This window comes from Camellia sinensis, chromosome 10 (genome assembly GCF_055761805.1).
Source record: "Camellia sinensis isolate YWXY chromosome 10, ASM5576180v1, whole genome shotgun sequence".
Taxonomy (NCBI): domain Eukaryota; kingdom Viridiplantae; phylum Streptophyta; class Magnoliopsida; order Ericales; family Theaceae; genus Camellia; species Camellia sinensis.
The window spans coordinates 56,075,860-56,091,490 of NC_138970.1; the positions used below are offsets into that span (position 1 = coordinate 56,075,860).

The window sequence follows — 15,631 nt, forward strand, 5'->3', positions numbered from 1 at the left end:
TCTTCATTAGTTATTTCACCATGTAGAGCAATGGAGGATGATGGCAATAATTCTGACGAGGTTGGCGATCCATTAATAAATTTATCTATCTTACATTAACATTCTCGGCCATTTTCAATCGTTGTTGTTTTATTCGAGTTGTTCAGTACTGGTTTGTCAACTATTAAGATTATGTTCGGGAACACAGTACTAAACACAAACATTTAGTTCAATATATGGGTTCCGAATAGTAATGTAGATAGTCGATACTAGTGTGCCGAACAGTTCGATTTTTGTATCACTACAAAAAAATTGACTTTTTGCGACGGTAAAATACCGTCGCTAATACTCCTAATGCCGTCGCTAATACTTTTTGCGACAGCAAAATGACTTTTTGCGACGGCAAGAGGGGGGTCGCAACTGCAGGGGTTGCAAAAGAGTTTTTACAACGGTAAGTGCCGTCACTAATGTTTTGCGACGGCATTTTTTACCTTTTTGCGACGGCACCGTGCAGTCACTAATAACGTTTAAAATTTCTTGACTTTTTTGCGACGGCCCTATTTTACCGTCGCTAAAAATGTTATTTGAGACGACAAAAAATACCGTCGCTAATAGTCTTTTTTTTTTTAAAAAAAAAAACACTGTTTTTTGCGACGATGTGGTGCCGTCGCAGAAAGTATAAAAAATATGAAATTTTCTATTTTTTGCGACAGTGTAATGCCGTCGCAAAAAATATTAAAAAATAATAAAATTTTTATTTTAAATAATAAAATTTCTATTTTTTGCGACAGTATAATGTCGTCGCAAAAAGTAAAACCTATAACAAAATTAATAAAAATATTAAAATTTTCTATTTTTTCCGACGGTGGTGCCGTCTCTCACTCTCTAAGAGCTGATTATTTACATTCCATTCACAAAAACATCATAACAGAAAATAAAAATAAAAATTGATTAAACCATCAAATTCAATATTTTACAAAGAATAATTAAACTGTACATGTTCATAAAAGCATATTTAAATTATAAAATTCACCCAAATCCTAAAAAAAAATAAAATAATAAAATAAAATCTAAAATTCACCAATCAGCACATTGGATATTTAAATGCTCTTACAAAAAATAAAAAAATAAAAAATTTCCAACAAGATCTCCATTTTGAGCCTATTTCAAAAATCAAGCTGCAAATTCCTTACTTCTAGAATCAGATCTTCCCCTCGGCAAAATTTATCCTTTTGACCTACAAATAAATAGATAACAATTGCAAATTATAATCTTTTGGAGAAACCAACTATTTAAACACCAGTAATGAAGACAATGAAAACTGTGGAAAGAACACTTACGTTGTCATCAGGAACAACTGCATATCTCTCAATTGGAGAAACCAAAGCTTTCCCTGCTCACAAAAAAATAATAATAATAATAATAATAATAATAATAATAATAATAATAATAATAATAATAATAATAACAATAACAATGGAATTCAATGTAGTCCAAAATAGTGTAATAAACTCTTCTTGTAATATACCTGGGGAATTTTTTCATGTCTGATGGGAGTGGGAAGGGTTGGACTTAAAGGGTTCCTACCTGTCTTGGATTGTAGAATACACAAATTTATTTGTAGGAACTCACATGCAGAGGGTCCATCATAAAGAATTGTGAGAAGAATACTAATATGTGATTACAATTAACTCTATATATGGTAGTTAATCAGGTGTAACGAGCCAAATTCAGTGGCCAATAACTTCAGACTAAATATAGACATTGTGACATTCTGCGACCTCTTAGTTTGGAATCACCGACTAACAATTTAGTCGCCAAAATGTAAGGAATTGCCGACCAATGATTTCAGTCGCAAAAGTGTAGAATTTGCCGACCAATTTTTTAGTCGCCAAATCTCTCTTCTTTTTTTTTTTTGAAAACAATCAATTTTTGTTTATAAACATTCAATCCAATATCGAACAAAATTCATTCAACCCAACCACAATTAAGGAACAATAACATTTTAAAAAAAAAAAGCTTAGGAACAATCATTAACAAATTTCTTTTCTTGTAACTTCACTAAATCATCAAACACTAAAATAGTTTCCATCTACTAGTCTTATATGCAACTGATTCAATTGGGCAAAGTTCAGTTGTAATTTTTACCACATGGAATGATTGCAATTACACAAAATAGTTTTCACTGCAGGGAACAGATCTAAATAGAAAAAAAAAACCACTCAAAAAAAAAAAATAGAAAAAAATTTCAACCACTCAAAAAAAAATGCATGGCATTTTAACGAATATGATAACCAAACCAAATTAAGGCTTATGTCCCAGTCAAGTAGGATCGGCTACATGGATCTTTTTTCACCACTGTGTCGTATTAAAGACTATATGCTTAGTTGATTTTTTTTTTTTTACTAAGACGTCCCATGTCTATTTAGGTCTTCCCTTCCTCATAAAATTTACATTTATAGTGATTACATCACTCTTCCTTACAATTGAATCCATAGGTCTTTGTTATACATGACTAAATCATCTTAGCATCTTCTCTCTCAACTTATCTTCAACTGATAGTACTCCTACCATTTCGCGCATATATTCATTTCTAATCCTATCTTTCACACATCCATCAGTAATCAATTTAAAGAAGATGATGACAAGGTAAAATTTTATTAAATTTGGATGATCAGATAAGGCAATAGCAACATTCACCAATCAGCATCATGGCAGAATTTGTGCATTGACAGACACATTTGAGACCACTGCATTTCCTTATCTTGGAAAAGTAAGAATTAATTTTTCAGTCAGCCCAACTAGCATGTGGATGCCAAAGCTTTGCTTATGCCCACATAGCATATGCATCATTTTGGTACTATTTTCAGATTGTCTACACCAAAACCAAAATAAAACCATCAAAACAGTCATCAAAAGAAGGTTGGTGTTACATACATCAATTATAGTTATAACAGCATCTGAAAGCAGCAGAGGTCCAACTGACGCATCATCTGTTGTTAAAGTCAACCTTGATGCTTAGTCATCTTTTAAGAGGGTTTCAACCTACATGATATTTAAACAGTGCAATGTAAGAATAACATAAAGCAACTTCTTCCCTTTGGTGAATAGACTCTGCAGTTGACAGGATGTGAAATGAAGATGGCAAGTCATAAATGCAATGGCTCATTTAGCCCTCTTCTAAGTCAAGTGTTCTCTAAGATGGAAAGCTCTGATCTATACAAGGGGGGAAAAATGAAAATCAATTAAAATATGAGAAGCATTTAAAGAACAAATAGACAGCTAACTGAGTTTTGATCTATGCATACTACTGCATTAAGCTAACACCTAAAAGAAACTCCTTTGAAAACCATTAAAAACATAAGAATGATTAAAAGCATCTTTCGAGGAAAGGAGTATTCATATTTACTCAATGTAGCTAACACCTCATTTGGGGATCCTCTTTTTTGAAGCTACGTTTGTCTTCCTCAAAACCAACTAATTTATTTGACACTCTACATTCTTTCCATCTACTAGGGAAATACGGTGGAATTTCGTAATTTTATCAAGGCATTGTTTAGAACTTGAAATTAGTAAGGTAAAAGGAAAGGAAAATCTTTATCCTTCGTGTTTTCCCTCCTACTTAAAGCAAAGTTAGATTGACATTTTTCATGTAATAATAAAAATTCGTGCAATGAGGAGAAGAAGAAATTATACTTGGAACAAAAAATTCCTCACATACTTTCAAACAAGGAACAATAATTTCTTTAGCATTATCTTTTACTTTTCCGTTTACCAAATTCATGAACCAAATGGATCATAAAAGAATTTTAATTTGAATACACACTTTTTTGTGGAATTACAAGAGGGTGGAGTATAACTAAAAGAGAGGTTGATGGTAAGTTTAAAATAGTGAGAATAACTACTCATACAATGCAAAGAGAAGTGGCAACTTTAAAAGAAAATCATTTAAATGGAAAAGAAATTATTGGACAATGTTAAATTAAAGTGAGTGGTGCATGACACTGTTCTATGAAGGTAGACTCATATTCCAAAATCTGCTATTCAAAAAATATGGAAAAACAAGAGACCTATGAAACCTGAAAGGCAATGCCATATAAACAGATTTCCAAATGGGAGTGAAATCAAAATCATTTTACCATCAATTTCACAATTAAACAATTGATGTTGTCTCCATAGTTCAAAAGTAAATGGAAGTAGCATTTTTCTTCTAATATAACAAGCTATCTTCACACAACAGTCTCATTCCATGGTGACAAATCAACAAATAAGGAAGAGTAATGGCAGATTGTTTAGGCACATCTTACAGATAAACTACTAGTAAACAGTTCACTTGAGTTTTTGAGACTTAACCTGGGAAACAACGAAGTCTACAGAATCAGCAATAAATGGTTCATGGGGAACATCTCGCTTCAGCAAAAAAGAAGGGGCCCAACCAACACTGCCAGCCAAAATAGAACAGGTTAGCAAGTGAAGTTTTGATATATTCAGGGAACATATGGGAACTTGACTTCTTGAGGTAATGATTGAAGAATTACTAAGCTTTACTCTAATAGTCATTCTCTATCAAATTTTATTGTCCTTAGATAATTTATTGCTTGTACCAGAATAACCTAAACATTAATAATTACAACATTATTTTAGCTAACAGTTTTTAAAGTTAGTAATATTAATTTCACTATTTGACTTATAAAAATATGTCTATTATATGAAAAGTATAGTGATACGGCATGCAAAACTAATACTTGATGGGGAGGATTATTTCATTGTTGGCGACATCTACTGACCATAAGAACAATTCAGCCTACCATAAAACAAACTACAGCTTGATGGTAGTTAAATTTTCAAAATTCACATCATTTTAAACCAGGGTTCACAGTCTAAAGAAAAAGAAAAAGAAAACTACTTCATCAGGTAAGTAGAATCCATGTTGTCTACAAAAAAAAAAATGTAAAAATTCTTCATACAACATTCAAACCCCTCACAAAGATAGCATGCTTATCAATTAATAATCAGAATCAATTTTCAGATCAAACAAAACAAATTCATATTTCAGATTCAGATTTAGATTTCAGAATTAATAAAATTAACATACAGATTTCAGATTTCACAACTAAGATCAACATTACACAGTGTGAGACACAACTAAGATCAGATTTTAGATTACACAGTGTGATCAACTAAGATCAACATTTCAGATTCAGATTAACATACAGACATTATAGACATCACTGAATGAGGGAGACATTACACGCACAGATTCGATCGGTGCAGTGCAGAGATGAGAGATCAGAGAGAGAGAGAGAGAGAGAGAGAGAGGCTTACCTATGAGACAGAGTGAGTCTATCGGGGCGAGAGAGGGAGGGACAGAAATGAGACTGATCTGATGAGATGAGAGAGTGAGGGAGACATATTAGATCAGAGATATATCTGATATATATATATATATAAAAAACAACCATCGGACCAAGAGAGAGAGAGACAGAGATTGAGAGAGAGAGTTTACCTGTGAGTAGATCGGCAGTGCGATGATCGGTGCGAATCGATGAGATGAGCAACGAGAGAGTAAGAGAGTGATCGGTGCAGAGATGAACGAGATCGGTGCAGAGATAAACGAGAGGGTGAGAGAGAGAGAGAGAGAGAGAGAGAGAGAGGCGACTGAGAGAGTGATGTGAGGGAGACGATTAGATTTAGGGTTTTTTTTGGTTCTAAAGAGATTGGGGAATTTGGGGCGCGGGAATGGAAAAAATGGGGGGAACCGAGCGGGCGGGATGGAAAAAAAAAAATCATCATAAATAAATATTTAAATAATAAAAATAAATAAATAATAATTTTTATTTTCTTTCCGTTATTAAGGTTGATTTGTTTCATATATATTTTAATGAAAAATATTTTCACTAAAATAAAAGTTAATTTTCTGTAGTCAATGAAAAATATTTTTCTGCGGTCTATTTTTTTTTATTACTAAAAATCATGAACTAATTTTTTGTAGTAAAGGAAAAGGAGCGGCAGCAGTAGTGAAGGTGGTGGATAAGAGATGATGGTGGTGGTGGTGGTGATGGTGATGGTGATGGCGAAACAGATTAGTGGTGAAGTTGTGGTAGTGGTAGTGTAAATGGAGTGGCAGGGGTGAAAGAGAGGTAATGGTAGTAGTAGTGGTAGTGGTGGTAGTGGAGTGGTGGCAATAGTAGTAGTAATGGTAGTCGTACAGGTGATGTGGCTACAGTAGAAGTAATGGTGGTAGTGGAATGGTGTTTGCAGTAGTGGTGAAGGTGGTAGAGAAGATGGGTGGTGAGAGAGAGAAATGAGTGAGAGACAGATAGAGAAGAGAGAGAAAGACAGAGTGATGAGCGAGAGAGAGATAAAGAGAGAAAGAGATATAGAGAGAGACAGAGAGGTAGAGAGAGAAATTGATAGAGAGAGACATATAGAAAAATAGAGATAAACAAGAGATGAGAGAGACATATAGAAAGAGAGCGAAAAGAGATGAACGATAGAGATAATAGAAAAATAGAGAGATAGAAAGAAAAGAGATGAGCGAGAGAGACAGAGAGAGAAAAGAGATGAGAGAGATAGAGAGAAGAGAGAAGAGAGATGAGCGAGGGAGACATAGAGAGAAGACAAATGAGAGAGATAGAGAGAAGAAAGATGAACGAAAGACACACAGACAAACAGACAAACAGATAGATAGACAAACAGACAGAGAAATAAGAATGATGAGTGAAAGAGAGAAAGAGAAGAGTGGTGGTAGTTGAATGGCATTTGCAGTAGTGGTAAATGTGGTAGAGAAGATGGGTAGTGAGAGAGAAAGATGAGTGAGAGACGAATAGAGAAAAGAGATAGAGAGACAGAGTGATAAGCGAGAAAGAGACAAAGTGGTCGCTAAAAGTGCATTTTCTTGTAGTGGATCGATAAATCGATAGGAAGCTCAATAAATAAAGAAGACAGATAATTCAAAACTCTGTTCAAAACTTAATTCAAATCAATTTTTTAAATATTTTAAATATTTAAATATTTTAAAAATATTTTAATTTTGTGAGAGACAGATAAAGAAGAGAGATAGAGAGAGAGAGACACAGAGATAGAGTGATGAGCGAGAGAGAGAGATAGACAAAGTGGTTGCTAAAAGTGTATTTTCTTATGGTGGATCGATAAATCGAGAAGGAGCTCGATAAATAGAAAAGATAGGAGTAAGAGAGTGAGCAAGTCGAACATAGTGAGGGAGAAATAGACAAATAGACAAGTAGACACAGAGAGAGAAAAGAGTGATGAGTGAGAGAGAGACAGGGAGAGAGATAGACAGAAAAAGAGATAAAGAGAGAAATAAATAGAGAGATGGAAAGATAGAAAAAGAGAGAGAAACAAGAGATGAGCGAGAGATAGACAAAAAAAGAGAGAAATAGAGCGAAAAGAGATGAGCGAGAGAGAGACACAAAAAAAGAGAGAGACAGAAGGAGAAGAGAAATGAGCGAGAGAGATAGAGAGAGAGAGAGAGAAAAAGAGAGAAAAAAAAAGAAATGAGAGAAATAGAGATAAGAGAGATGAGCGAGAGAGACAGAGAGAGAAAACAGATGAGAGAGAAGAGAGATAGGCGAGAGACACAGAGAGAAAATGAGAGAGAGAGAAACAGACAGACATAGAAAGAGAGAGAGATAGAGATAGAGAGAAATGAATGAAAAGAGATAAAGAGAAGAGAGAGAGATAGAGACAGAGGGACAGGAAAATGAAAAAATGAATAAAAAGAGAAATGTTATATCAAAAGAGTAAGACGACATTGTTTTTTTTAATTTTTTTTGCGACAGAAAAATACCGTTGAATTTATTCAAATCATTTTGTGACTGTATATATATGAAGCTATCTCAAAACCACAATCACCAAAATCTTTTAAAAATTCACTAAATACCAAAAATACAAAAAAAAAATACCATAATTCAATACTTTTTTTTTTTGTATTTTTATGTATTTATTAATTTTTAAAAATATTTTTTCATAAATTTTTTATTTTTTAGATACATCTAAGTAAGGTACATCTAAAATATATATATAAAATTTTAAAAATATTCACTAAAAAAAAACACGAAAGCCACTTTTTGTGATGGCAGAAAATGCCGTCTCAAAAAAGCAACTGTCTCAAATACTCTCATTTTTTGAGACGGCAAATAGTGCCGTCGCAAATGCTCTGCTTTTTTGAGACGGCAAATGGTGCCGTCGCAAATACTCTGCTTTTTTGAGACGGCATTTTCTGCCGTCACAAAAAGTGACTTTTTGAGACGGCAAGTGTGCCGTCGCAAATAGTTCCGTCTCATATACCCAGTTTTCTTGTAGTGTATCTTGAACACCAGATTGTGCATTTCGTGATGGTTTTACCTGAGATGAATTTCCGACAAGTTTTCAACAATTGTAGATTGGAATTTCCCGACGAGTTTTCCAACAGTATTCTTTGTTGAGAGTTGACAGGAATGTCTATGACGGACCATCAATACAATGTTCTTCATGGAGGTGATGGTGTTTATTGATGTAATGATCGTCGGCATTCTTTTTAATCGGAGATGGACGGTCATCAGAATGAGAAGAAAAGAGAATATGTAAAATTATGTAGGTGTGCCCTTGGGTGTGATAATATTATAAATATAGGTAACTTTGATATTAAGTGAAGTATTTAAAAAAAAATCTTATTGAAATTTAGGATTTAGAGTGAGGATTCAAAGAAATGAGAAATAAAAATAATTTAAGCAAGTGCTAATAGCAGTCCTTATTTTCAAATCTCAAGGAGGTGAGTGTAAATTTATTTTTATTTTCAATTAACTTGTGCTTTTATTACAAGTCTGTGATAAGGACAACATGAGTGGATTTTCATATGAAATTTGCTAATACAACTATGCTTGTTGTTGAACAACTTGCAAATGATTTTTTAACAAAAAAAAAATTTAGGTTTTTTTTTTTTTTTTTTTTTTTTGAGGGAGGGAGGGGGGAAACTTCACTTTACCCCTTATGATTTGGGTCGGATGCAGATTACCCCCCTGACATTTGAATATCACCATATAACCCCCTTGTAGTTAATGGGTTGAAGTGCACAGTTAACACCATTAATGACAAACATAAAAAGATTAATTTGCCCTTGTATATATATATATATATAACCTTGCTTACCATTTCATTTCAAAGAGTTGTGCAATTAAGAAGAGAAAAGTGGATAGAACTTAGGTTTTCAATTGAACAAATTAGTGCTTAGATTTGACAAAGTAGGGTTTTGATTGTTCGATTCAACAAATTAAGGGTGTGAATATAACGATTCTGGTTTAGACCTAACCTATTTGATGTTCTGGATCCTGTTTTCATTGTCTTATATAGTTGTTCATGTTTTGTTTCTCCTTATTCCTCATTGATTTTGGTTACTAGAGTATCTTGGTTGCATTTGGAATAGGTTGGTAGCTTGTTTTTTTAAAACTATTGTTGCCCAGAATTTTACCTCTTTGCTCGAGGGGTGATTCATGTGCTTAAGCGGTCTTTGTGAACTTATAGTGCTTTTGCAAGTCTACAGAGATACAAGCAGTCTTTCTTACATTCAAGCATTGTTGGCTCAAGTGGTCTTTCTTGCGTTCAAGCGATAGTCCTCTGTCTATAAAACTTCTAAGGGTTGGTACTCATAGCTTATTATGTACTCGAGCGGTCCCACTTATTGTGTCTAGTTGCTCGAGCAACCATTCCTACGCTCGATCGATCTGCGCTTATATCAGGTTGTAAAAATCACTTTTTAGATCACTTTTCACTCTCTCTAAATATTTCAAAACCCTAAGTTGAGATCTTCTCTCTCTAGAACTCGCATTCTCTCTACAAATACACCTAGATCTGTTGATTTCTTCACCCTAATCTCTTTGACAAAAAGGTAGAGCAGTTCGAGAGCTTTCTTTTAATCGGAACAAAGTTAGGTTTCGGCGTTGTTGAGGTTCCATCACTGTCTCTCTTGCCTTCTAGCTTCAAGGTAGGATATCTTTACACTTTCTTATGATTTTTAACTTAGTTATTTGTGTTTTTGAAACAACATTGTGATATGGAGATTTTTGGACAAACCTAGGGTTTTAGGTTGAAATAAAAAAGAGGGGTTTTCAAATGAATTGTTGGAAACGATTGAGGAAATGTATTTATTGTGGAGTTATGATAAAAAGATGGATTTTTATCCTTGGGATTGGTTTGTAAAGAAAAAGGGGATTTTGTTTTAAATTTATCGAATGTTGATTTTGAATAAATAAATAGAATTAATGTTGGATTTGTGAAATTGGATTGAAGTTGATGAGGATGGCGGAGTTGGATATATATTGTCACTCTCATCTTGAATAAAGTATAACCTTATTGGAAATTTATTTATCTATTTAGAGATATCTGTATTGGGCTATTGGTAGAAGATAACTATGATTGTTGTAGAAATTGCATGAGAACTAGGAGAATTAAAACAATTTTCTCATCCATTTGCATTGGGTATTGTTGCATATTTGACACATTAAAAATGTCTATTGTTTTGAGAAAAATGGGTGAATACCTTGGTAAATCTAGGTAGGGGGTGTGGTAACAGTATTATGTTGGCATGTGTGTCCTTTGTGAAAGTCTAGAAACCTGCGCGGTTAGGTGTCGAGTCTTTTAGTTAATACTAATAAAAATGACAATTGGTAGTGCTTGTACAGCGTGCTTGCTGACACGTATCTTGGGATTCCCAGAATTGTATTCACAGTCCTGTTTTCTATTATAAATGAAATGATTTCTTGAATTGTGATATAGAATTGACATTGCATGGTTTTGAAATGAGATATAAAATGTTTTCGACATGAGCATTGCATATGCCTTCACCTTATATCTTTGTTAAGATTCATAAACTGTATTAGAGTATTTCTAATGGGCTTTGGCTTACCTTATGTGGGAAAACCATTTTCAGGCACTGATGATATACCTCCACCAAGAACATAGCTTGGGAGAAATTTGGAGCTGAAGGCTTCTTTTTTGTTTATTTGTTGTATTTCGTTCTGTACAAGTCTAGGGCTTTAACTGTATTGAGTTTGGACTCACTTTTGTTATAACCAAGCATCATCTTGGAAAGTTGTAGCCTTTAAGGCATTTAATTACTTGTTTAGCTTAGATTTCATATCTTTTATCTATAACACATGATATAGATTCAGGGTTAGGACTCATGAATATATAACCTCATATGTTATCTTTTGTATATTCGTGATTATACGTAATGGAAGGGCATCATATTCTGTATTGCATCTTTATTGCATTATTATCATGAGATAGTTTTCTTGCTAGTTATTTTAGGGCATTACAACGAAGTTACTAATTTGGAGATTTACGAAGCAAACGAAGCCCAAAAGTTCACTAAGAACAAGTTTGAAGGTATTTTTTTGATCATTTCTTTTTATTTTGTATTCGATTCATTTCGATTTGCTCATATATATATATATATATATAATGTTAGTTGATGCAGTTTTTTTTGTTGTATAGTGTGGTCCCCTATGTTTTGTGTATTAGGATTTCTGTGCCTCGACATAAATATAAAAAGTTACTTAATTTTTGTTGATGTTACTCTTTTTTTGTACTGTTAGTGTTTCACTTTTTGTGATGGACACTATGTTCGATAATGTTCTTCATATCCTGTTGCTATTTGCTTTTTTTGGTTGTTTGTTGTCATTGTGCTTTCTCTTGAAGTGGGGCTTGCACTGAAAAGGTGAAAATTCCTTCTTGTTTAAAAATTTACTAATATTTAATCAATTATATAAGATTTGTTATGTGTTGTGGTCCTAGTAGAAACATGAATTGGTTTTTTTATGATATATTCTTAGGTATTCTATTACTTTATGCTTGTCATATAGTGTAGGCATAACTGTATGTTTGCTTTTGTATTCTCTTTTTGTTTTGTGTAATCTGTTTGAGGATTAGGGATTATTCATTTTTTGTTTTACTTTATGTTGGTTTCATGCATGAATATTTATTTGTTTAGGGTAATGGGTGGTGGTCCCAAAATGTATTTATGGAATTTTTTTTTTTCCCCTTTAAGAGTGAATACTGAAATTCATAAATGCTTTTACTTTATGTTGGTTGCATGCATGACTATTTGTTTGTTTAGGGTTTAGGGTTCTGGTCCCAAAATGTATTTATGGAAGTTTTTTTTCTTCTTTTGGAGTGAATGTTGAAATGTCAAACAATTTCATTACTGTTGAAATGCACCATAGGGCTATTTTGTGTTTCATCCACATGTTGTTTATGAGGGTGGTAAGATGAATCAAATAATTAACTATGACCCTAATAAAATGTCCATGTTTGAGTTAAGAGACCTTTATTATGACCTGGTTAGTAGAAAAATGCAAACATAGATATGTATTATACATGGCCTGGTTATGGTTTAGATGTTAGGTTGAAAACAATTAACAGTGATGTTGATATGATGAAAATGCTTGAGGCTTATAAGGGTTTGGATTATGTAGTAGTTTATGTAGAGAAAGGTGTAAATCCTATTATGGTTTTGTCATCCAATGGTGAGTTATTGTCAGATCCCAATGGTGCACTAGGGCAGACTCAGGGTGTACAAAAGAGATGTAATAGTACACATGAGAAGGTGTTGCAGATTGATTGTGTAGAACAGGGTGATAATGCCATAGTGGTGCTAATACAGACATTATTGATATAAATTTGCCTGGTATTGACATCATAATTGATTATGACATTGGGAATGACTTAAAGGATAGTGCAGAGGTAGCTGAGGGTGAGTATGTGGGTAAGGAATCTGAGGGTAGAGAGAAATCAAGTCAGAATCAGGCTAAGGAGAGTCAAATAGGAAGTCAGCATGAGGGTAATGATACACAACATGAGGAGGGGTTACAACATACTACTGAAACTGAGTCTGTAGAAGGTAATGAGGCTGATGAGAGTGACATTGCACAAAATGAGAATTTTTGCTGATAAGGAGAGAACTTATAATGACTCATATAAGGACTTGAACTATATAGTTAGTGAAGAATATAGTAATACTGAAACTTTTGAGGATATTGTAGAGGAAAGTGATGACCAAAGTTGGTTGTATGAAGGCCTAGAGGGTCCCAATGATGACATATTTGATGAAACCTCACACAGAAGAACAGAAGGACCACCAAATGATGTTGGTTGGTATACAGATCTTGATGGTGATAATGAACTGATTAGTCTGAAAGGGTCATCAGATGAGGAAGATGATTAGATGATGGATACCCTAAATACAAAGAAGTGATGATGAAAGATCCCAAACTTATAGTTGGAATGAAGTTTCCCAGTCCCCAAGTTTTCAGAGACTATTTGAGGGAGTTCAATGTGGTCAATGGTTATGATATAAGGTACATCAGAAATGAGAGTGCTAGTATCACTGCTGTTTGTAGGCATAATTGTAGTTGGAGGATACATGCCTCTTTATTAGGAGGAACCACGACCTTTCAGATCAAAACTCTAGATAGAAAACATATATGTGGGAGGCATTACAATAACAAACAAGCCAACTCTAAATACTTGGGGAAGAAGTTTGTAGATGAGGTGAGAGATGATCTTGACATTAACATAGCTTCTTTCAAGAAAAAAATGAAAAGAGAGACAATGGTGGATGCAAGTAGGTTTCAAATTTATAGGGCAAAGAGAAAGGCAATGGAGATCATTATAGGAGATTTGGCAGAGAAATATCACAGGGTTAAGGATTATGCAATTACAATTCTGAAGCAAAATCCATCAAGTCACATTTCAATAACAATTGATCCTGAAAAAATAGAGCCTGTATTTTAAATGATGCATGTCAAACTTGGTGCATAGAAAGATGGATTTCTAGCAGGGTGTAGACCAATAATAGGACTGGATGGTTGTCATTTAAAAGGGATTTTTTTGAAGGCATCTACTTAGTGCTATTGGGAGAGATGGAAATGACAACATGTACCCTATTGTTGTGGCTTTGGTTGAGATTGAATGTAAAGCCTCTTGGTCTTGGTTTCTTGAGGAATTGATCAGTGACATTTGGAGTGTTAAAGAGATGGGGTGGACATTTATATCAGATAGACAGAAGGGGTTGGTTGAAACATTTACAGAGTTATACCCTACTGCAGATCACAGATATTGCCTAAGACATATGTATAATAACTTCAAGACAAAATACAGTGGTTGTGTGTTGAAAGACCTATTCTGGAAAGCTACATCAACAGGAAATGTGAATGAATTCAATTATTGGATGAAGAAGATTAAAGAAGCTGATCCTAAGATTGGAAATAGAAAGACGGTTATAGAGTGGTTGAGGGAGACTGACCCTGCCTTGTGGGCAAGGTCACATTTTTCTCCAAGGATCAAGTGTGATATCGTTGTCAACAATTTGAGTGAGTCATTCAATTCTTACCTTGTAGAAGCTAGAGAGCTACCAATTATCTCCATGTTTGAATGGATCAGAAGGAAATTGATGCAAAGGATCCAAATTAAAAAGATTGGAATGGAAAAATACACTGGTCAAATTTGTCCCAATATTCATGACAAACTTAAGAAGTTAAAGGTGGAATCAAGGAACTGCTTTGCAACCTGGTGTGGACAACTAGAATTTGAGGTTGATCATTTTTAAAAGAGGTACATAGTGGACCTAAGTACTAGGACATACAGTTGCAAAAGATGGGATTTGTATGGTTTGCCTTGTAGCCATGCCATCAGTGCCATTCAAATCAACCATGAACAGCCAGAAGACTATGTGCATGAGTATTACACCAAGTCTAGATACTTGGATACTTATGCATTCATGATACACCATATTCTAGACATGCATGAGTATGAGGAAGGTGGCCAAAAATTGAGAGCAAGGATCCTCTAGAGTGATTTTTCCCTAAAGTTTCCTAGAGTGCTACATTGTATGGTTGAGATTTACTGGCAAGTCACATCAGAAAAATTGATGTGACTTGCCAGTAAATCTCAACCACACAATGTAGCACTCTAGGAAACTTTAGGGAAATTTCACTCTAGAGGATCCTTGGTGAAAAATTGAACCTACTAGAAGCAAAGAAATTAGCAGAAAGACCAAAGAAGTTAAGAAATAGACAAGCAAATGAGTCAAGAAATCCACACAAGGCATCAGAGAAGAACATCAATGTGATGTGTTAAGTGTCTGTAGAAGGGGCACGATCAGAGGTCATGTAAGAACAGACTGCATCCTAAGTCCAAAATGGTAAAGGTCAGTGTATACTTAGGCATTCATTTATTGTACACATGTTGTTAGATTTGTTTGTGTTGCTAACTTAATTTGTTTGTTGCAGCAGAGGTCTACTAGGGTGTCCACCAAGGGCCAATCATATTGTTCCTAACCACCTATGACAACTAATCAGGTAACATGAATACACAATTTATTGCTAACATTAGTTTGCCTAATTTGTGTATGTTCCTAACTTAATTTTTTTTGCCTCAAATGTCCAGTAGGAGGCAAACCAGAAAAAGTGGCTAATCAGCATCTCAGCCACCAGTGACTAGTGCTTCTATTGGACTAAAGAGGAGGAGTAGTAGGTCATCCACTCAGGTAACTAACTTGTTTACAACTTCAAATTTTTTATTTTGTAACTTGTAAGTTTGTTAATTGAAAATGTTGTTGCAGCCCACAAAACTACCAAACCATGGTGGAAAGACA

At 34.2% G+C, this 15,631-nt stretch overlaps 1 long non-coding RNA gene across 1 annotated transcript; it reads right to left on the reverse strand.

The window, feature by feature from the left end:
* Nucleotides 1-904: 904 nt before the first annotated feature.
* Nucleotides 905-5,188, reverse strand: LOC114298025 (uncharacterized). The gene is made up of 4 exons (XR_014343255.1): nt 4,333-5,188; nt 1,508-1,566; nt 1,320-1,372; nt 905-1,216 (listed from the first exon to the last, which is right to left on the reverse strand). It is a non-coding gene; the product is annotated as an uncharacterized LOC114298025 (long non-coding RNA).
* Nucleotides 5,189-15,631: the final 10,443 nt, after the last annotated feature.